We start from the raw sequence: 23,675 nt of genomic DNA on the forward strand, positions 1-23,675 counted from the left end.
ACCTCCCGAGCGGGGGCTGCGGCTCCGTCCCCCGGCTCGGGCACCCACCCGCCTGCGCTCCCCCGGCACCGATGCTCCCGTGGAGCGCAGCACCCAGCCCGGGTTTGGGGGTGTGTGTGCGCTCCCCAGGACCCGCAGCACGGCGGGGAAAGCTCCCTAACCTACATTTTCGCCGCTTGCTGCAGCTGCAAAGCAAAGCACCCTCCTCTTGTAACGAGAGAGGGATCCGCAGGGGGATATTTGAGAGCGCTGGAGGTGCTGTAGGAAATTTCCTTCCTCCGAGAGAAAGCAAAGCGAAGGGGATAGATGCTGTACTTCAGGGATAAATAATTCTCTGCGAGTGTCGATCTCCTCTCGTGTAGGTAAATAGCGCTGATGTTTCGGCAACAAAGCCGTAGGAGGCGAGCGCGTTTGGAGGGAGGATCAGATCAGGCGCGATGAGCTCCGAGACATAACCCGGGCGGCGTCCTGGTGGGCTAAATTCGGATAATTTCGCTGAAAAAAAAGTTAATAAAGGGAGAAAATGCTCTCCTGTGTTGGGACTGCAGCTCAGGATGCCCTTGGCTCATCTCGCTGTTGTGATAATTTAGGATCAAACTCAGAAAGAAGCAAAGGGAAATCTGTGTGGCTTCCCAGATTCAACAAATTCGTCTTTATGTATCAACATATGTATTTAACTGTTCTTTGTCATTTGGCTTATTTATCTCTTTTTATTAAGTTGTAGCAAACCTAATAGCTTTCATTTATTTTGAGGTGCCTGATTATGCTGAAACAAATTAATTTCTTTTACATCCATGTACTGCTAGTTTCAAACCGGTTTATTATTATTATTACCATTGCTTTTAAAATGCTAAATATGCTCCTAAAATAATAAGAAGAGATGGGTCACCTGGGAGCAGGTCATCCATGCTGCCAAAGCGTCAGCCGATAAAGGGTGCGAAAGTCTGGGATCACGCGAGCGTGTGCCGCTGGGAGCTGCGGCAACCCCCGAATCCTGCCGGCTTTACCAACTCGATTTTACCAAGAAGTTGTTAAATGCGAAGATTACTTAGTTTGCCTACCAGTTTTCCATGTGGGAGCTGGGGCTCGCGGTCACGCAGGCAGCGCTGCAGGCCCTCGCGGGGCTGCGCGCTCCCGGCGTCCCCGAGCCTTGGGGTGTGCGGGGCCCCGCGTCCACAGCTCATCCGTGGCCTGAATCCCTGAGATTAGTCCTGGATTAGGCGGTCGCAATTGATCCGTGGGTCCTTGCGGTGCTGCGGGCAGGAAGGCTGGAGGAAGTCGCCTGTTCTGGGTGCCCAGCAAGCACAGCCGGGGAGAACCAGTGGGTGCTGGTGCTGGACAGGGTGGATGGGACGCTGGAGGGGAGCACCCCGGGTGCTGACCACTGCCACCAGATGCTGCTGTTGGCTCTGCTACGGAGGAGCTCAATGCAGCAGGAGGAAGAAAGGAAGTCTTACCCTTTTCTCATATTCAAGGCTTCATTTTTTTCCTTCTTCTTTTCTTTTCTGAGTTATCAAATGTCATTTGCGTATGCGCAGCGGTGCACGTTTGTCTGGGGGACGAGGCTGCTGGAACGAAGCCAGAGATGAAATGGGTTGACTTTGCTTTCCTGGTCGAATGCAGGTATAATGGTTGGTAACTTCAGCATCCAAACACGGCCCAGCGTGCGGAGCAGGTGGCCGTATCGCCTGCCGCTTTTCTTTTTTGCTTTGCTTCAGGGGACGTTTCCAGTCGGTGTGGGGCGGCGTGTGGCTGGGGATCGCCACCGGCACTCTGTTCTCTTGTGCCTGCTATGGAGAGCATGGTCTGAGCACACCAGCTTCGTCACAGCCACCCGGGACCCTCTGGGAAGCTCCAAAAACTCACCCGATCCCAAGCCCATCGCTCCTGGCCATTGCTGGTGGCTCAGCCCCAAGCTGGGCTTAGTGTCTGCCTCTAAACGTTTCCACTTTAAAAAGCTACAGAGGAGGGTGGAGTGGAGTGGAAAAATCAGAAGTTCTTCCAGTAGTTCTTGCAGATACCCCAGATAAAATCCAGCTCTAGGAGGAGCCCAGGCAAGGAGCCTTTACAGACTCTTCACTATCCTCCTGCTTCACCAAGTTTACAGAGGGGCTTTAAAGCCCTTTGATTCGAAGCGTGTGTTTTGTTCAGGTTCAGCTGTTTTTTCTCCCAAAGGGCTGCTTTGTTTATTTATTTATTTGGGGGGGGGAGGCAGAGAAGCCGTGAAGGGGTGCGCAGTGTAACCGTGTATAAATAACTTGCTGAGAGCGCAGCAAAGCTCTGCCCATGCGCACATCGCGCTTGCCGGGGAGATGCGCTTTAGCCCAGAGCATCCTGAAATGTTAATGTAATTGTTTTGTGCACTTACTGAACACGATATTGTTACCGTGAGGTCTCCGATCTCGCCTGCGCGCTGCAGTAAGTCACAATTTCTCTCTTTGCAGCTACAGAGATGCCTATTGAGTATCAGCATTTCCATTTTTAAAAGATGTTCAGAGGGATGATGAAATGGGAGCGTATGTTCAGCTGAGGCCTCCCCAGAAGGGGGACATTTGTGCTCTTTAACTGCTTCTGGAGCATTCTTGTTCACCCTTGAAGGTCTGGCCAGTGGCAGGGACTGGTGGTGGTGACACCCATGGATGGACAGCAGGGTCCCTCACACCCCAGCAAGCAGAGTGAGAAGGAGCCTTCACCTCTGCTGGCTGCATTTGGTGAGGAGTTTTTATGCACTGGGCATGCTGGTGTCGTCAAAGCAGGGAAAAAAGGGCTCCCCATGTAAACCAGTTTCCATCACAGGTGACCCCGCATGCAACGGGAAGAGAACCCAACCTCCCCAGTGCTGCTGCTCGCAGACTGATGCTCCTTGGCAGGAGTTTTAGGGTTGTCCCGGGCTCAGCCCATTGTGCAGGCGCGATAAGGAGCGACACCTTCCCAGAGCCACTCGACAGCCTCCCCGGGGCACATGGCTCCAAGCGTTTCCCATGCCGGGGTGCCAGCCCCTCACCTCCTTCTCGGATCCAGGACCTGCTCTGTCGTTGGGGCTGCACAGAAGAAACACAAACACCTCTTGTGCATGAGGTTGTGTCTGTGTGGCGGCCACGAGGGGCTGGGGAGGTTCAGCTGGAGGTGGGACCATCTCTGCGAGGAGCCCTTGTCCAAACTGTGACACCCGTCTCTGTCGCTGGCCACCTGAGCCCTGCTCAAGGGAGCACCTACCTCCATTTTGGATTCGCCTTTTAAGTCTGGGTCTAAAGCCCCTTTTTCTGTCCTCTCCGGCCTTTTTCCCTGCTGCAGACCCTCCTCCTGCACCCTTGCTGGGGAAGTGAAGCGTTCATGGGGTCTGGCTTCAGCCTGGGGGTTGTGATGGTGTTTTGGGGAGAGGCAGCATGTTCATGTACCACATCGGGTTGATTTTTGGTGGGGTATTTTCATGTCCCTTGAGTTGCTTTGTGAAAATTTGGGGTTTTTTTCCCCCCCTCTAGGGCAACTCTTTGCATTTGTATTTCTCAACAAGTAAACTGTGGAAAAACACATACAATTTGGTAACACAGGAGCTCGTTCTGCTCTCCGCTGAGCTTTAGCAACAGGACCTGGTATACTGGCTGATATATCAGATTTTCCCAGATCTTAAATTGTGTGGGTCCACAAAGTACGGGAGGGAGTTTTTCCTCCTTAACCCAGGCAAAATAGCTTTTGCAAGGGCGGCGTACAGCAAGAATCCTGCCTGAGCACAGCACCGCCTGCTCTTTCACACAGTGTACGCTGTGCTGTGATACCCAAGGAGCGATCCTGCTCCCTACGAGCAACTTCGAGGAGTGAATTAACACCTTTCTCTATTCTTCCTGCAGAAATCAATGTAAAGATAAATTTTTCCGAAGCGCTTCTGGTGTTTCGATGCTCAGACTTCATTAGCGTGATGCCTAATTTCCACTTAGGGTAATGATTGATGATGAGGAGGAGGAGAACCCAGCCTGGGAATACCTAATCCTTGCAGAACAAGCTCATTGCTGTGGCACCAGGAGTGCCCGTGGTCCTCAGGAACCTTTGGTGGTTAATGGGAGACACGTGCTGGGAATCCTGTTAACCCAGTAGCATTTCTGTAGGGTTCAACAGCACCAGCAGAACTCGTGCCAAACCTTTCTAACAGGGCTCCATGGCTTCGCAGCTCCAAACGCAGCCCGTGCCTTTGCCTCTTAGGCTGATAAATCGAGAAAAACTATTTCGCCAACACACCATCATAAATTATGGAGAATTAAAAACTCCTGGTCATGAGATGAGTATTAATCTGCAACCAGTGCTCTCTTCTTTTAAGAACCCTTCCCAAATGGGGTCGGAGCTGCTGCTATGAGCCTGGGTCGATGTAGCAAATGCGTTTCTGTGGAACATTCTGGTTTGTTTTGACTTTTACCATAAATCGTACATTGCGGCGCTGAACGCGGCCCCTTCTCATCGTTCCAGAGCTGCTTGGCCATTCTGGAAGATAAAATATATTTTTTTCCTTTTCTGCTTTCTAAGCCAACTCTGTTCTGAAGTGGCATAAATCGTTCTTTGGAGATGGGGGACTTTGGATGGAGAACAAAGTCCGGCAAATTTTCGATCTATTTTATTCTCATTTGGCAGGCAGCTCCTGTTCATTTGCAAATGTGGATTTTTATTTATTTCTTCTTTATTAGGCCCTGAATATGAGCGAGGGCTTCTGGAAGGTGTTTGAGCTGCTCAGTGGGACAACCCTGCGATCTCCAGAGCGATCTTGGTTGGGTTGCAGGGCAGAAAGCATTTGAAGATCCATTTTTGCCTTGGGCTTTAAGTCGGGGACTGGGAGCTAAATAATGAATGTCCATCCATTCACAGACATTGTTGTTCTGTCTGTATGTGCAGATGGAGGCTTGAATCTGGTTGTTTTGGGAACAACGGGAGATACTTTGAAGATCGGTCTGACTTGTACATAACAACGTGTTTGTTGGGGCCAGTTCTGAATGACCTTGTTAAGGGCCTGATCTGCAGAAGCCCCTGTGGTAGGGAAGGCATCAAGAGACCAAAAATTGAGCTTCAAAATCCTGCAAGTTTCTCTAATTATAGAATCATAGGATCATTTCAGTTGGAAGAGACCTTCAGCATCATCAAGTCCAACCATAACCTAACCTAGCTCTAGCACTAACCCATGTCTCTAAGAACCTCGCCTAAACTGCTTTTTAAACACCTCCAGGAATTTATGTATGATGCTTCAAAACAGCTATGAACATTGTCCATTAGGGCTCCAAAGCATATTGTGTGTTACACCACCATGAGCACGCGGTAAATCCATGGACGGCTCTGGACTTATCTTGAGCTTGCAACAGGCACCAGGATCAGTTTGTGCATCCAGAATGGAAAAGACATTCTGTTGATAAATTGTATTTATATTTGTATTTATAAATATATGGTATTTATAAACCAGAGCATCCTGCAGCTGGCGCGGGGCATGGCTGCTGCCCATTCCAGGGCGGGGGGTAGAGCAGCCGGGACCCTTTTGGGGTGCAAGAATAGGAACTGCCGGCTCCTTTCCTAGTGATTGTTGTCACCATCGTGATATTTCTGCAGCATTTGAAGAAAAACGTCTGTTTTCATTCTGCCTTCACTCCACATCTCTCTGTGCTGGATGTGAGGAGCACGAGGTGCGGACGGGCCGAGCAGGAGGATGCTGGGGGGATGCCATGTCCTGGCCTCTTTTCTCTATTACCTTTGTGCTCGTCTGTTTGGGACATGGGGTTTTTTTGTTGTGCTTTCTTTTCCGAATGAGCTCTAACTGCTTTTACCAGAAGTTAGGTTATATCTTTCAGTATAAATGAAGCATATAATTGTGTTTTCTGAACAGCTCTACATTAAAAATAAGTTATTGTGCTGTTAATGTGTTTTCCTCCGCAATTTTCCATCCCGCGAGTGCAAGGCTTCAGTCTGAAGCTGCTGGGTACCACCTTCTCTGCCTGTTCTTTATATTTCACCCTGCGTTTCCGAAGTCAGGGTAAAGTCTTAGTGTGATTCCAGCTTTGATACCATTAGCTCCTAATTGGAGGTTTGAGCTCTAATGTTCCACCTTTGTGATTTTTACACGCACGTTTTTGTATAATTAAAGCTTGTGCTCGGGGATGCACAGTTCAGCTGCAGGGGGGAGAAACCTCACACCAAAACTTACTGAAACAAGCACTCATCAAACCACTCTTAAAAACAAGTGATTGAAACCAGTGTTGAATTGCCTGGTGTTGCACTTATATGACCAGATTTAAATATTTTAATCATCTGCATCCCTTCCCCCCCCTCTTTCTATTGTTTCCCTCCGGTGGTTTTGTTCTGATGGATGCCATTTCTCCTTTGAAAAATGGCATCGGCTGCTGCGTCGCCTGCAGGCGAAATCTTTGCATTATGCCACGGAATATCTCTCCTGCGCTGTAATCTTTTGCATAGATTGGTTGACCTCTGCAGATATAATTAAATCTCTTCCCGACAACTGTGCAATTTCAGTTCAGCTCTGTGGCGAATGTAACTGTTAGGTAAGTGTGAAATTAGGGCCCTGGACTGGTGATTGTTATAATGGAAAGATTATTTGAGCTTCGGTTTATGCTGGTTGCCGTGCGTGGCTTCTGAGGAGCCTTATCTGCAGAAATCGGGTGACTCTTGGTCTGATGCAGTTTCTTGACCTGTAATTATAGCCCGGACACCAGAGGCTGGATTGCACGAGTGTTTAAAATATAGATTGATTTCTTTTTCTCTTGTTGGCATAAGGACCCAGCCTCTTGGCTGCAGGTTTTTTCTGTGTTTCTAAGGATCTCGGGATTTAGCAGGAGCTGGAGAAGGGAGGTGGCAGAACGGGGTGGGTGGCTCTGCATGGAGTCTCTTCTCCTCCCCGCTCCTCATGAGCATCTTCACACATGCCACTGTCCTCTGTGTCACATAGGCTGTATTTTCCCTGGGGACCGGGCTCCCTGTGAATCCCATTCCACCTCAATGGCAGCAACGGGCACTTCTTTTTTTATTGGATTAGCTGGATGACATTAGCGAGTTTTTCTTCTCACAAAACCTACCGATGACTCAGAGCTTCCATTCCTGCTTAGGGAGGCTCCATCTCCTTTCTCCCTGTCTGTGCGCCATGCTCCTCCTCTCGGCTATTGAGAACACCCTCATCTTCCTCTTCATCATCTTCTTCATCTTCACGGGTTGGAACCCGTGCTTGCCTGCGGTCGGGATAGGGAGATTCGGGCTGTGCTGTGGCTCTGCCATTTCTCCTCTCCGTGAGCTGGTCTCCTTCTCCAGAAGCAGCGGGTCATTTCTGGGCACCCCAGACATTTGGGGGTTATTTTTCCAAATAATTTGAACCATCCCAAGCATTGAGCATCCATTGCAGGAGACCCGGGTCCCTGGAGAGGTGCAAGCAGAGCCTGAAATGCTTCTCTCTTCCAAAGATGTGGATCTCCACGTTTATACCTGTGGAAGAGTTTCACCTTTCTAGCTGATTTACCCAGAAGTTTATTCCCTGAGTATCTCCTGCCTCTCCCTGGGAAGGTGGTGGAGCCTGGATGGCTCATTAGGAGTTGTTAAGCCATTTGAAAACCCTCAGATGAAACAGTTTTAATGTGAAGGATGACCCAATGTACGAGAGATGGGGCCAGAGAGCTTGGCCTCACATGGTGCTGGTCATCAAATAAATAAAGGCAAAAATAAACAAAAGTATATGTTTCTCTATGAAAGAATAGCAGTTCAGATCCATTTCACGTTCTCATTTTTCATGACTGTTTCTTTGAACGGTGGGTTTTTATTTGGTGAGCCATCTCAGCGTGCCGGCTGTGAGACAATGATGCTTTTAGGGAACTGGTTTCCAGTCCCTGGTGCCAGAAGAGGAGCAGAGTGCCCCGAGTCCTTAGCAAACAAGAGAGAAACTCTGGCAGTGTGGAAATGAGATTTCTGAAAACTCGAGAGGAAGTTCTGTATGGAAACACTTAACTGAATTATCTTGGTTTGTCCCACCTTATGCAATGGGTGCAAAAAAGTGTATGGATGTCATCTGGAGTAGAAAAAGAAGAAAAATTGGGAGGGAACATGACCCACAGAAACTGGGGCTTGTAGCACCGAGAAATGTTTCTGTGATAGGATCCTGCTCTTTTTGTCCGTGTTAAACCCAGGGAGGCAACGTCTCCCCTGGTGCGCTGTCTTGTCGCTGAAAAGCATTCAAAGGAGAAGAAGAATGTGCTGTTAAAAACACCAAACTTTTGGGAATGGCTGGCAGACTTTACCGCCCATAAGTGGTGTTGATTGAAGCTCAAACAGCCCTTGAAAGCAGCAGAACAACCTTGCACCAAGCAGCCAGAAGGTGAGGTCAGGCAGGATATTTGGGAACCTGCGCTGGAATTACGGCCTCGTCCCCTTTACCCCCAATGGATGTTGGCGACATGGTGGTTTTAAACCTGATACATCTATTAAAGCTGAGAACAACATTTATTAGATGCCAAGAAAACCAGTCGTGTTTTCATTATTAGCCGGTAGTTTTATAATTCCGCCCCCCCCTGCCAACACTTAAGATAAAGAGTCTTCTAGGAGGAAAGACAGCAGGTCATAAAGTGAACTGAAGACTAGTGGCATGTGTTTTTTAATTAATTGACAACCTGCATTTCTATGTCAAGGTGGCAGATTAATTGTGGGTGGCCGTCTGTTTGCAAACAGTTCTACTGTGGCTGTGACAAATGGTACGTGTTTAGCTATTTGATTTAAATAAGAGCAGAATGTAGGTTTTTTTGAAAATGATATTAAATCAGTTTTTCCGCTTAAGAGATGGGCTTTGAAACAGGGGAAAAATATTACTGAAATGGTCTTTTTTAGCTTTATAAACTTGCAGCCCTTTAAGGAAGGTGGTTGGTGTGTTTTGTTGTGGGAGGCCAAACGCTGGTGGGAATAACACCACTTAACTTCAGTCATCTATGGAAGTGAGGTACCAAAGCAGTGTGAGAGCACAGAGGATAATACATGTTTAAAACCATAAAATAAGTTAGGCTGGAAGGGACCTCTGGAAGTGTATTTAAAGTAATTCCAATAGCACCTTCTGGGATTGAGATGGCAGGAGACAAAAATATCAATATACAGCCTGCGCCAACTGCGAGCCGTGGATTTTCTGCTCCGATACAGTGAGAGTCTCAGTGGCACTGGCTGCAATCAAATGTTAAATAGGAAGTTTGTAATAAAAAGGGCTTTGGTTAGAATTAATAAAATGTGAAATGCTTCATTCCTTGGAAAACATGTGGTATTGACTGAGATTTCGAAATGCATCCTGTAGGAGCAAGGGTCCGGATTGCAGGGGGTTCCAGCATCCTCTCCCTGCGTGTTACTGTTCCTGTTGGAGTGCGCGCTTCTTTTTCACCTGGAAAGGTCACAGTGTGCAAGTTGGAGAGGGAATCGGTGAAGAGCTGCAAAGACGGGCAGCCTGGTACAAAATGATCCTCTTCTCCCGCTCTCGCACATTCCCGTGCCCTGTGTGACAGTGGGATGCCACCCCACGCATGGGACCTCCCTGCTCCGAGGTCACCAGCTCTGCGGGAGTCACACTCAGTCTGGGCAGGAGCTGCTCAGACCTCACAGCTTGGAGCCCCGTACCAGATCTTTCCCCTCGCTGTGTGTGTGCGGTGCCCGGAGTGATGGAATAAAGCAGCAAGCGTAGTCCGACGGGGTGTTAAAGGAAAGCTTAATACCCTGCTCATCTCAGCTGCGATTCAGGTTTCCTTTCCTCTTGCGGAGGTTTCCCCTCTCCCTCCCTGCTATCCAAGTGTTGCTTCTGTTGCATTGGTTATTTATTTTCTCTGTAGCCTGGGGGCTGCTGTGAGAGGTGTCTCTTTGCTCTGCCGGCTGTTCCTGATGCTTCGTTTTCCTTCCTAATACCAATTGTTTCTGCCAAAATCCTTTGGTGGTGTTATGTAAACCTAGAATCACACGCTAACGCTCTAATCCGGGTGCTCCTAAATGCATTGGGTCAGACTCACCCCCGTGCTGACTGTTGCCATCAGGCACTTTGTGCCGGGGTCCCCGTGGGCTCAGCAGCCGCAGGGGGTGGGATGTCACTGGTCGTGACGTCCACAGTGATCCGTGCCAATATCGCTGTTGTTGCTGGTAGTTTTAGTGGGAGGTACGAAAACACCCTGTAAGTCACTCAGGGCTGGGATTTAAGCTGTTTGTAGAGCGTGGTACCTGCACTGCAAAGCTTGTTATTTGGCACCGGAGTCTGTGTTTCTGCTGGCGGGTTTGCAGCAGCGTTGGAGGATGCTACGTGTGGGGTTCTGGGCTAGCACCAAAAAGTGGCTTTCTGCATCTCCACCCCATCACTGCCCATGGTCCAGGGAAAAGCCTCCCTGTGCTCCCTGCCAGCCAGCTGATGGGATTTGAGCTCCTGGAGCATCTTCATGGTGATACTGTGCTTCTGCAGAGGCTGCTGGACGGACACCTCTTCTCTGTGCCAAATAGCGTGGGCCCTTCTCTGCACCGTGGACGCTCTCTCGTTGGCAATGGGTTGGTTACCTGGAAAGTAATGTTAGCAATGATCTTAATGAATTTACAAGTGCTGCTTAATGTGACTTGGCAGCCAAGCAGGGGAGCGGAATAAAGGAGAACGAGCCACCATTGCTGTGTGCCCAGTCTGTTCCCCATATACTCTACTGTTTTTGAGAGATTAAAAAGAGATTAAATCCTGCTGAGCTGCCAGGTGATGCTGATGAATGTTTGGAGGGGATTAGGGTAAATCCATTCCTCCTTCAGATTTAGCTCAAGATTTGAATTCATTGATAAAATTTGCCCAGGTTATATCTCTGAAACCTCCTCTGAGCTGGTGAATCTGCAGAGGTTTCAATGAAGGCAGAACTTGTTTCTGGAGCAGAAGGGCTAATGAATTAACTTTATAAGGTTGATGAATGATTAAGATAGCCGTGCATCTATTCCTGTCACAGTGTCCAATTAATCCACACTGCTACAGCATTAAAGGGTGCCTGGGCTGGCTCCCTGGCTGGGGAAGCTGGCCTGATGCTCCTGCTGCCCTGCAGCACAGCTGTGAGATGCTCTGCAACCACCGACCTGCACGTGCAAGACACCGTGTTCGTGTGTCACTTGAGTTTCGGCTAAAAAATGCCACCTCTTGTACTGTGGATGAAGTGCAAAGGGTGCAGCTGTGCGCTGGGGTTCAGAGATTAGATCCAGCGAAAGCTGTGTTGGTGTCTTGGCCACTGTTTTTCTACTGTGGTGACATTGCAGTGGGACTGGAGGTTAAAGAGGATGTTCTTGGCAGCCTCCAGCAGCTCTCAGACCTTCTGATGTGTCTGCATGCATCCTAGGGATGGTGGGACTCCGGGGAGTGCTCCTATGAGGTGCCCCAGCATCAAAAAAGTTGCTTTCAGAGGAGCATTGAGACCTGCAGCGTTGCCATTTGGGCCAAGCACCACTGCTGTGACATGCCCCAGCAATATGTAGTGTCCCCTGCTGGGGCTGCAGGAGAGAGCACGGCTCGGCAGCAGGTCCAAGGACGCATTCAGCACAAGGCTCAGCAGCAGCACTGAGCATCTGGCCTGATGGTGGGAGAAGTTGCAATAGTCTTCACTACCTTTTCTCTGTGGTGTGCATAGTCAGATTAAGTTGGTGAGGACCAAACGAGGAGCCCAGGGAGTGCAGCAGTGGAACCTCCAGCCTGGAGGAGCTTTTTTAACTAGCGCAGAGCACAGCAGGCTATTTGCTGCTGGAGATCTGCACTGCCTGTGGCACGCACGGGAGAGAACGAGGCAGAGAGAGGGAAAAGCTTTCTGCAAAGCGACTTGGGCATTTTTGGCTTTTGGAGAAGAAGAGCTGACACCTGCAGCCGTGTTTGGAGCCCTTACCCTGGGGCTGCTCGTGCAAGAGGCTGCAGAGTGGCTTGGACATCTCAGGATTTCATACCGTCTGCCAGCCTTGCCCACCTCAGCTCTGGGTTGCCCTGCAAAGACACAAGCGCCAGGGCAGCAACAGCGGCAGCTTTGTGATGCTCCAGGGAAGGTGAACTTGCAAGCAGGAGGCGTCTTCATGCTGCTGGGCAAAGCTGACATTTGAAAATCACCTGGATGCAAGTAAAGTTGCATGTAGAACTCATTTAAATCAAATAGATCAAATGTCCTCACGCAAAGCCTGTCTTGGAAACATGGGGAACCTCAGAGCATGGTGGACCCAACATACGAATCCACAATAATCGCTCAATAAGTTTGCGGTGACTCTGGAGGCGCAAGAGGCAGCGGGTGTGTGTGTGTGTCTGCCCCTTTCAAAGCCAAGGAAATCCAGGGCGAGTTGGCTGCTGCTCTTTGCCCAGCTCTTTGCTCTCTGTAATTCGACAACTTGTACATCTCATGGAAGATTTTGCTGTTAATGCTGACACAGGCCAGGTGCACTTACACTGGCTGTGAGCTGAACCTCCAGGCTCTGTAAAACAGGACCGGAGGCGGAGATGGTTGGCACAAGTGGGATGGAGAGGCTCCGAGGGTCAGGCTTGCTCCCGTGGAGCAAATCCATTTGCTTCCTTTGGGTTGCTTTGGATTTGTGCAGTTGTAGCAGCAAACACAGCCCCCTCTCAATCGTTACAGGTGCTGCTGGGGTGGGTAGGAAAAATGAAGCCCAGTGGTAAGTTGCAGACAAATAGGAATACTTTCAAGAACATAATACTTGGAAGTAATTTAGAAATAACGTATTTTTTTTCAATGGGTCATTAGAATTACACTTTTCCAGAAAGTCAGGGGGAAAAAGAGCTTCAGATTTTATATATTAAACAGAGCTTCCTTAATTGTCATTAAGCAAGAGGATTTTGAATGAAGTGTTTTCCAGTTTCTGTATGATGTTGCTGCACAAGCTGGTGTTTGCCATTGTGTCTCCTTCAAGAAGAGCAAAAAATCAAGTTAAATTCACCATATGGTGGAGGAGAAGTATTTCGTATCCATTTTGTGTGATGGTGGAAGTTTGTTTAAAATAAAGTTACCTTTGCGTTAGCTTAGTTTAACTCTAAACAGGAAAATAATAGCTGTTGTAATGCCTCTATTAGAAGAATATTGTTTTAAAGCACTTTGGGGTTGCATTAGCCGAGTGCAAAATGAATTTCTCCTCTGGAGCAAATACACCCCGGTGGGGCGGAGGGCTGGGAGCTGACAGCTCGGTGCGGGGATGTGCAGCGCACACAGGTCTCCGGGGGCCGGCTCTGCATGGACTTCTGCGCGCTCCTTCTCTTCCCTCCTCCCATCACCCACCGCAGCGAGCGGCAGCTCGCAAATGGGTTACAGCTCTTATGTCTGAAACTGGAGGGGGTGGGCAGCAGGAGCGGGGGGTGGGCAGCAGGACGGAGCGGGGGCAGCAGGAGCGGTGGGTGGGCAGCAGGACGGAGCGGGGGCAGCAGGACGGGGGTTGGGCAGCAGGAGCGCGGAGGGCAGCAGGACGGGGGGTGGGCAGGAGGGGGGCAGCAGGACGGGGTGAGAGGCAGCAGGACGGGGGGGGCCAGCGGGACGGGAGGAGGCAGCAGGAGCGGGGTGGGCAGCAGGAGCGCGGAGGGCAGCAGGATGGGGGGTGGGCAGGAGGAGGGGCAGCAGGACGGGGGGGTTAGCGGGGGGGGGGGGCAGCAGGGGGGGTAGGGGGCAGCAGGACCGGGGGGGGCAGCAGGACGGGGGTGGGCAGCAGCGCTAAGAGGTGGAGAGAGCCACTAACATTTTAAATGCAACCTCCCCAAATGTCAGTAAATAGACCTTGGTGAAATACCTTTTCTTTTCCTCATGCGAACACCAACTTACAGTTGCAGTCGGGGTGTTGTCTTTTTTTTTTTTTTTGTTTGGTTGAGGCTTTTTTGGTTTTGTGTGTTTTTATTAGTTTTCCTGAGTGCACAGAGTGCGGCAGCACGCGGTGGGACGCAGCGGGACGGCGCTCGCTGCTGGTGCTGCGCGCATGTCAGTAACTGCACCCCGAGCTCCCAGGTGTGCGAGGCGCCTGGGACAAGCAGCAGCCCAAGACTTTGGTGCATCGGAGCCAGGTCCCCACAACTGCAGATGCACATGTATGAAGTGAGCTTAGGCCTTGGAAAACTTGGCACAGGTTGGCTTTCGAGCAGTATCCAGTGATGTCATACGGCAAATATTAGGAGAGCAACATCTGGTAGCTCTGCTGTCTACGTGCCCATTGCAAACAGTTTTTCAGACCTGTGCAAATGTTCGGCTTAGTCACAAAGCAGTGTGGTAAGAGACTCGTGCAATCAAGGCCACCTGCTCGCCTCTTTTCCTTTCACAAAGAGTAATGAGGATGGTTTTTCGTTTGGTTTTGTTTCCAGTGCATTAAGTGACGCTTCGAAAGCAGCTAAATACATTAGAAAGAGAAGTTGTGATCTCTTTGTGCAAAAGTGTCGACGTTTTTATTTTTAAGCTTAATGTTGCAGTTAATTAATTGGATTGTAAAGCACACGTGGGGATGACTTAAATGTCCTGCTGGAGGGATTAGTTCCCATCTGTGGATGGGAGGTGTTTTCTGCGCAGGGTTGTGTGTGATGTCTGGGCACTGGAGCTCCTGTTCTGCAGCCTCTGCTGGGGTGCAGGTTTCCAGTTTTGGATGTGCCAATGACCATTCTCTGTTCCCTCTTGTCCAAAAGTGAGATAGAACTTGCAGTGGGTGTGAAGCCATGAAACTACTGCTGGGAAAAGTGCTGTGCAAGCTCCAGCCCTTGGGTAGGTGGGCAGGGATGTACCCACAGGATGCAAATCTCCCCCACTGATCTGCAGGCCAGTGCATGGTGGTGAGTGGAGAATCCCCACTGTGCGTGAGCAGAGGGGACGGACGAGCTCTGCAGGCTTCTTTGTGGTTAGTGTGGGTACAAGGCTTTGTTTAAGCTTCGGAGATGGCAAAAATTGGGGTTGAGTATTACTGCAACTACGTGTGGTCCAGCAGAGTATCAAGGTCCCAGCTGAAATGGATTTTACTGAGCACTGAGCAAACACCTGGTAAAGGATGGTCCCTAAGAAAAATAGCAAAAATGGACAAAGAGTGTGTATAGAAGTGAGAGAATAATTAAATTGCTACCAGATAATTTCTTTCCAGGACTGTCCTTTATATGAATCTCAGTGCTGCATGTTCTGCGTGACCAGCGTGTCTGGCATGTGGTACCCGAGCCCATGGTCCTGCTCTGTGTGCTGGGAGAGGCCGGTGTCTGACGTGGGCTGGTCCAACTGCTGGGGAAATCACTGATCCTGCAAGTCATATGCTTGGTGAGATTGCGCTGGGTTGTGGCTTCTTCCCTCACCTGGATGGGACTGTGCACTTCGGGAAATCATTAGGATGATCACTAGGAAAAATGTCTTCATGGGAACGGTTATCAAGCACTGGAACAGGCTGCCCAGGGCAATGGTGGAGTCACCAACCTGGAGGGGTTTAAAAGATGCAGAGATGACGTTCTCGGGGACATGGGTTAGTGCCAGATTTAGGTTAATGGTTGAATTAGATGATCTTGAGGGTCTTTTCCAACCAAAATGATTCTATGATCATACGAAAGTGCAGATGTGATGCAAGTGAGAAAGTGTGGTTAAACTCATCTTTAGCTCCAGAAGACTTCTGGAGACAGAGGTGCCATCAGCATCCTGCAGCTCTGTTACGCACACTGATGCAGCTGTGGTTGCACCAGGCTGCTGCATTTCGGCAGCTCTGACTTCAGAAGGGGCTCTTAAACAAATAGGAGTGGTCAGACAGCCCCGGTGTGTTGCAAAAATGAGACTTCAGAAATCAATTCTGTCTCTGAGTTGCCTGGGAATTATGGTAGATTATTTTGTGATATAATCTCCTGAAGCATGATGCACGTGGTTTATGGTTTTACCAAAATCATCAAGGCTAAAAAAATTCATCAATCCTATTCCTTCCTCCCAGTGAAATTTTCACGTTCTTCCTTCCCCTCTCTGTGTGAAATGTCCCACCTTCTCATAGGAAGCGCTGCAGAGAGCGCGTGGAGCCCTGGGTGCTGCTCTGAGCTATCCCAGCCTGCAAGATGCTCCCTGTTTAACATGTCATCTGATTTCTTTTCCTTTTGGAAAACTGGGGGGAAAGGTTGTAAAAGCGGAGCTCATCTGCTTCCGTGCTCATCTCCTTGCTGCAATGGTGAGAAGAGGGTTCATAGCAAAGGTGCTCATCAAACTGGTAACCACTGTCTGCATGGGTTTTGCTGAGTTCCTAATGCAAGAACTTAAGAGCTGGAGCAAGATCTGTGTTGTTGGTGAATATCACTGTTTCATGTCTGTTCCGTGTATATAGAAGCTGGGGTTTATGGCACAGGATAGTGCTGATAGAGGCAAATTCCCCAGGCCGGTGATGGATAAGCACTTACTGAGCAGTGATATCAGAGGGGGGTCCCCTGGTCCCCAACAGGGACCAGCATGTAGGTGATGGGTTGGGTTGGGGTTTCTGCATCTGCCTGGGGATGAGGGAGCTGTGGAGGAGAGTAAGGGCTAAAATGAAGCAGACTGTCCAACAGGTATAAGCACATAGGTGTGAAGAAAGATGGATTTACTGTTCCATTGTGCTGGTTTCATTCAAAGGGTTGCAGAGAGCAACTCTGGACCATTGCAGAGACCCTACTCCTCTGCCCCATCCACATCTGATGGGGAACTCCTCCCCGGCACAGAGCGGGTCCCTGGTCTCCATCCCCAGAGCTGTCCCATGGGCATCCTGGAGGGCATGAAACCTTCTCTGATGCTCCGGGATTTCAGTTTGCGTTGCCATTGTCATTGGTCTTGGGCGTTAATGACACATGTGAATGGGAAAGCAAGCAGTTCTAGTTTGCCCACGTGTTAAATTTGATATGAGCAGGCTTCATTAAAAAAATAAGAAAAAATCTAACACATGGAGCCCAAGAAGTGGGTTAATTTAAGTATTATTAAGAGATGATTGGTAATGCCCAGCTGTGCATATTGATTCAGCCGAGAGGCAGCAGAAGCCGGTTCATCAGCATCACCAGCCCTACCCTCTCATTGCTCTCGGAAGAGCTGTTTGTCCCGGGGCTGTGGAGCCCGTCCCTTGGTTGCGAGGTGTATCTGGTGTCTCCCATCTCCCCTACCCTTTTTTCTCTTTGCTTCTCCCACCTTTGCTCCACGAGCCCTTCCAGCCGCATCCGCGGGGATGGAGAGGAGGGTGTCCCAAGGTGTCTGTGCTTTGGTCAAGAAACAACGTACTGTTAGACGTGGCCGGAGCGCCAGAGCTCCCTGTGCTGGAGTACAACAGGTGCTGGGGTACAACGGCTCCGGGCGCTGCTCCGATGGGCGTTGTGGGGCTGCGACCCGAGGCCAGGGTGAGGGGCCTCGCCTGGAGGGCATTTGTTCATAGGGTTTCGTTGGAACCCTTTGCAGCCCCTACCCCAGAACCTGGATGACAGTGAGTGCTTCTCTCCACCAAGTGACTTTTGGTGGTGAATTAAATCACTACCTATTTTTTTTGTTTTCCCCCTCCAGTATTCAGTGTTCTGAGCTAAATTAGAATAGAAACCTTTTCAAACTGTTCCTTTAATAAAGTATTTAGTTAATAGATGATGCATAGCTCACAAAGCTTGCAAGAATCTGACACGGGCTATCATAATATTATGATATTTAGCAGCAAAACCTACTGCGTTATCAACTTACCTCTATAGCATGGAGGAGGCAACAGCTGAGGCATAAAAACTAATGCTTCAGTATGACAGAGCTAAAATTGAACTTGGCAATTACCGCGTGCATGATTCGCAGCATTGTGAAGTGAAGCTACTATATAAATCAGCTCCAGTAATCATAGGGTTTAAAATTAGTCAGTTACTATTAACTCTGCCAGCGTTAGCATATGTTGAAGAATTATAAAAGTGAAAGGTATGGAATATCTGAAGTACAGGTTTAAAGTAAACCGCTTGAACAAGCTCCCAGTGGGAGGATTTTAAGTTCATGCAGAAGTAAGGTTTTGGGTACTCTGACAAAGGTTTGTGGAACACATTTAATTGCACATTGCAGTCTAATCTTTTGAATGCTTAACATCCTTTAGAAAGCACCTTTTCATGTTCCCAAGACTTTCACAGTTCACAGAGGGTAGAGTGATGATTGAATTTAATATTTTTCTCCCTTACAGATTTTTTTCTTCTTCAGAGCAGCGCTATTCAAATAGTTTGCAGAGCTCTTCAATGCAGGGCACAGAAAAAAGGAAACAGCAGGATAATGTTTTAAAATCATTATGGGGAAGTGAAAGGCTGCTCCGAGCACAGCACAGAAATTAGCAGCTGCTATGATTGCCGAATTTTTATTCAATGCAAAATTCATGGAATTTGCTGCTGTGAAAAATAGAGGAGTCAAGTTATTTAATAGGATTCTAAATTATGCAGGATGCACAAATATTTTATATGGGGCACAGAGCTGCATGTGTTTCTGTAGGAGAGCAGGAGCTGGAAGCAGCTCGGTGGGGTCAGTCGGTTGCTTTATTGTCCAGGCCTGGCTCCTCTGGTTCATATTAACGTTTTCAACTTAATTTTTGCAAGAACACTGTTTCGGTCTCGGTGACGAATGTGCACGGGTTTATAACCTCTGAGAGCTTTCCAAGAAGGGTGAGGATGTGCCTGACTTGACGCAGGTTCGCGCCGCTTGCTCGGACCCGCCGCGCCGGGAGGACGCGGCACCGCACGGCACCTCGTGTGCTCGCAGAGACATCATGCTCGGGCTTTTGTTATCAGGTTTTTGGGTAATTCTGAATGAGTTGCACCCAGGCTTAGGGTGGTGGTGGAGGAGGCGGCGCTGTCCTCTCGGTTCCCTCAGCCTGGCCGCTGTGAGCAGCATCCCCAAGGAAGCTTCTGGCACTTCATGTCATTCCAAGTGCCTCAGTCCCTGGTTTCTCCCCTGCATCCCCTGTGGGGAAGGCGGGCTTTGCTCTGATGGAGTTTCCTAGCTGCATGTGTTCCCTCTCACTGAAGTTAAAAGCAACTTTCCTTAACTTACCCGTAGTTCAGTAGTGCCCCCACACCATGCAGTCCTGCCCCCTGTGCTCCTGCAAGGTGGTTCCCACCCCTCTCTTTTCTCTTTCCATGTCTGACCTTCAGATTCTGATGTAAATCGTGATGTTATTTGTGGGTTTACTTTTTCCTCACTTGCCTCTTGACCATACGGTTTTGTTCAGTTACAGCCAAGCCTGGGTCCAGAATAGGCAACTTGTGCCTTGCTTCGAAAGTAGAAACACTGCAGCAAATCGGTGCTTTGGTCTTTCTTTACTTTTAGTCCCCCCATGTGTCCTAATTATTTAGTGCAACTCGTTCAGGCAGTTTTGAAGATGTTCATGTTCTGTCAGGGAAAAGGATCAGATGAGTCTGTCTTTTCCCTCTTTCCTGTTTTTCTCTCTTTTCTCTCGCTTTTTAAAATAGAGCAATGGGAGACCTGGTGTACGGCAGGTTTGTTAATCGAAGTGCAGCACGGTGAGATGGAGGGATGGAGGAGTTAACGCTGAGGACTGTTTGGTGCTGGTACAGGGCAGAGCCCACGTGTGATCACAGAGTCAGTTACTGTGCCCTGCGATAAACAGCGAAGACGGTGAAGGTCACTGTGCACAGATGAGCCTATTTGCCATCATATTGGGGACTCTGTATTTTGGAAACAGGCTCTGTTATTTGTCTCACCAGCAGCAAGGCGCTACTTTATCAGCCAGAGATAAACTTGGCTGCGTTCCGTTAAAGGATTTTGAAATATATAGTTTTCAATTGGGTGATACAGGGTAAATTGCCCCCATTGTCTCTGCCAATAACTTGAAGATTCACAGAGAATTTATCAGTACATTTAACACTTCCATTGAAACTACGTTTCCGAGGTTATGGAAATGAGCTACAAATGAAAGTCACAACTCAAAAAGCAGGAAACATGCCTGTAAGCGAGGAAAAAGCTGTCACTGGCATTGTGAAGAAAGCGAGGTATAAATAGGGCATTGGGTTAGAAAGCAGGAAATCTGCGTGCTGTGGGTTTTACTTGGAATTTCTTCTGGTGACCCTAGATAAGATTGTTAACCCTTGTCTCCACAGACAGTTGTACGTGCTCATGTATGGGCTCTGGTTCTGGCTTTTGGGATTGTCTGCATGAGCTAACTTTGAACGTGTAGCCGCTCCATCAATCATGGGCGTGTGGTTTTCGTGCTTAGGAAGGATCACTTTACCAAAGAGACTGAATTTCTCAATAGTTCCTGTAGAGTATAATTTAGTCTTGTCCCCACACTTCATGGCCTGGGAGTGACGATCTCATGGCGAAGGGTCTGTCCTTACAAGCAGGAGAGGGGAGGGCGGGCATCACAGGCAGAGCAGCAGTTCCTTCTGCAGATGGACATAATGCAGTCATGATCACAACTTTGTGATCAGTTTTATATTCATAGAGAAGATAAATAGCATCAGTCAGGAGGGACTTTTTCTTATCTCCATGGTAGACCCAAGAAGACCTTTCCATGTGAGCCAGTGCACGGGTGTCCGTGTGTGTTGGTCCGTGTGTGTTGGTCCGTGTGTGCTGGTCCTTGCTTGCAGCCTGCTCAGAACCACAAGTGAAATTGGTCCAGTCATGACACAAGGGAGGTGTAAAACTCAAGCTCCCAGAAAAGAGCAGGTTTCTGCCCAAAACACACTCTGGTCATTCAGCCTCCTGTCAGCACTGTTGAGTGTATAGCATTGCAGCAGAATGTGGCCTGGCATTTATCATACCCTTTTGTGTAACTTTGTTCAAAGTGGGTATGTTTGTTTTTAATAGTGTACACCAGGTACAGTGATAGGCTGGAGGGAAACCCTCGAGGTGGACAGTTGCAATGAAAAAGCCAAAGAAATAGGACAAATCGTTACCATTAAGCAAGGCTCTGTGCTGCATCCCACCCACGATAAGATGTGGGGATGTGCGTTGCATCACGTTCTCCTTGGCTGGAGATGCAGGTGTCGGAGCATCCTGGGCGTGTGAACACCAACGTGCTCCAGAAGGGGTGCTGACCCCCACCTGCCCGCCACCATCGGGAGGCGCTTTGGGTTGCGTGGTAGTGCCCTGTTCCTGGGGTGCCTGTTCTGTTCCCCCCGCGCTGCCCCACCAGCCAGCCAGGGGATCATGCCTGTGGAGAAGAGCAACCCCCCCGTGGAATTTAATGCCTTAAAAACCAAACCGAAACAAAACCAGTCCTGTGAGAAGGGGGCCTGGCCTCTCCGGCACTGATGCTGTCAGTTCCTGGGCTGACAGCTCCAGCGCACATGTAAGTCAAGGGGTCATCTGGGTCTTTAATAAAATGACAAGCGGGTGTGATAGTTCTGAGGGTTACAAGTTACAAATCTGGCCTAAGGAGTTATTTCAGGTTGTGCAGTCTAAAATTGTCTCACAGCCTGAAATCACATCTCAAATAGAAATAATAACCTCCCATCTCTGCAACCCCTGTGTGCTCTATAATAAACCAATGGTGATGTCCCCGGAGGTGTCACCCCAGCAGCATCGCAGCCGCTTCCCGGGAGCGCTGGCGTCGAGGAGCGCTTGTCTCAGGGGTGAGATGCAGGCACCGGGATGTTTCTTGCACAGCTCGTGACTCTGTGGAGGTTGATGGTAGTGTTCCTGTGTTGTGGCTCAAATCTCTGAAAGCTGAAAAAATATGAAGGAAAAATGATGAATACTTAATAGCTGGGCAGGGGGGACTGATTAGCTCTTGCAAGCTAAGTTTGAATCCTTCAGAGGAAACCACAAAGGATTCCCCATGTTTCTTGTTCTTTGATGGCCCTTGTACCATCTCACTGTTAATCCCAGTGCTTTCATAGGGAGGTTCCCAGCACCAAACCTGCAAGCTGGTGACTCACTGCAGAAAGTGACTTTTCTCCCTTTGACTATGACTTAAACCCCCAAAGCTGAGCATATTTGGAAAAGAGTTTGCAAGGCCCTTTGCAGAAGCTGTAACCGAAATCGGTGGGGACAGAGCGGTCGCTCCCCCTCGTAAGCAAAAGCAGAGTTTGTCTTGCCCCCGTTGGCTCTGCGGGCTGTGCCACAGCGCGGCTCTTCTCCCGACACAGGTTGTTTTGTTTCCTGTGGTGTCTGTGTTGCTGCCGAGGCAGTTCCACCAACCTCCTGTTTCTCCCAGGGCTGTTTGCGTGGCAGGTGTTTGCTGTGATAAAATATTGACGGGGAGGAGGAAGGAAGGCTTCGTTCTCTGTCTGTCCCAGCCTCTCGTTGTATTTCAGGTAGGAGGTACGAAAAGGGCCACAACTTGATATTTAAAACCAACCAAGAGTTTCTAGAATGTGAATAGAACTGGGGTTTGGTTCACCTTGGGATAACTGTTAAATCCCTGCCTTTGCTGGAAGGTGGAGCTGGATGCTGGCGGGTCTGGGCATGGACAGAGGAGCAGGGGGCAGTGAGATGTCCACATGTGCCACTGGGCTGGATGCCCCAGCAGCAGAAGGAACCACCTATGCTGCTGGTCTTCAAATGGCCCCAAATGCAGCACGTTCCTGCTCGTGTTGTCTTGGTCGATGTCATCAACTCAGATAAGACAAGTACGGGTGCGGAGCCTCTGCCTTGCTGCAACAAACACAGGGTGGAGCGGGTTTTGCAGAGAGCTGTGGGAGGGAATCACTGGGTCGCACACGTCAGGATGGCCTCCAGTGAGACCAGTGCGGCTCACTGCGTGACCGACCGTACCTGCCCAGGTGAGCCGTGTGCTGCAGGCGGCCCCCAGGGCAGGGCTCAGGGCTCTACGGTGGCCTTTGGTAACCCCTCTGGTATTTTAAACAGGTACTGAAAACCACCCTGCTTTTGTCTTAATTGAAACAAAAACAGGAGGTGAGCGCCCCAGAACCTTCACTGTGCACACGGTTCGAGTGGCTGTGGTTTTTGTTTCTAGTTAGCTATAACTATCTGATGAACCGTTTCTGTGGGTTTACTTTTCTATTTTTTTCTATTTTCCCCGCCTGAAGGAAGACAGAAACTTCTGCTGGCCAGTTTGTGACTCTGCTGTTACAGAAACTTCTGCTGGCCAGTTTGTGACTCTGCTGTTACAGAAACTTCTGCTGGCCAGTTTGTGACTCTGCTGTTACAGAAACTTCTGCTGGCCAGTTTGTGACTCTGCTGTTCCCAGCTCTTGCCGTTCGCGGCCGTGTCCGCGCTCAGTGTGAGCGAGCGTGCTCCGAATCCACGTGCACGTGCCAGGTCTGGATGTGACCTCCAGCGGGGATATTAAGTGTCTCTAAAGGCCTCTGTGCAGCAGTGAGTTTGGCATTGGTATTGACTGATGGCCATAACATGAGCCGTGGGATGAGGATTGCACGTTGCCATGGGCTGGGATTTCCAAGTGCCTGTGGGAGCCCAGTATGGGCACAAGGTGCTATCTGGTGTTCTGCTCAGAGCTGAATGTCTGAATAAATGTTCAGTCACTCTTATACTGAAGGCAGCCATACCTATGTTCAACTCAAAGGGACAAACCAGTAACTGATACATGGGTTTGGGGTTTATTTTTGGTCATTATAACGAACACTTCTGCTTCATACTTTTAGTTTCTCATTTCTCTATACTTTTGGACTTGCTGTTCCCATTCACCGTCGCTCGTGTGCTGTGCTGCCCGGGGGCTGCTGACACCCAGCATGAGACACTGTTTGAGCCAATCCCCCACTGTTGTTTCAGTTGTTTGCAGTTCCAGGCAGTTTATGTTTTTAATTT

General features: G+C 49.3%; 1 protein-coding gene across 1 annotated transcript in view; it reads left to right on the forward strand.

Annotated features, from left to right (window-relative positions):
* The window catches only part of TOX2 (TOX high mobility group box family member 2), a gene marked incomplete at its 5' end in the record, with an annotated part of 133,122 nt that overhangs the window by 649 nt on the left and 108,798 nt on the right, over window positions 1-23,675 (forward strand). The gene's annotated exons all lie outside the window — the stretch shown is intronic.

The sequence above is a fragment of the Nesoenas mayeri genome (genome assembly GCF_963082525.1).
Source record: "Nesoenas mayeri genome assembly, chromosome: 16".
Classification (NCBI taxonomy): domain Eukaryota; kingdom Metazoa; phylum Chordata; class Aves; order Columbiformes; family Columbidae; genus Nesoenas; species Nesoenas mayeri.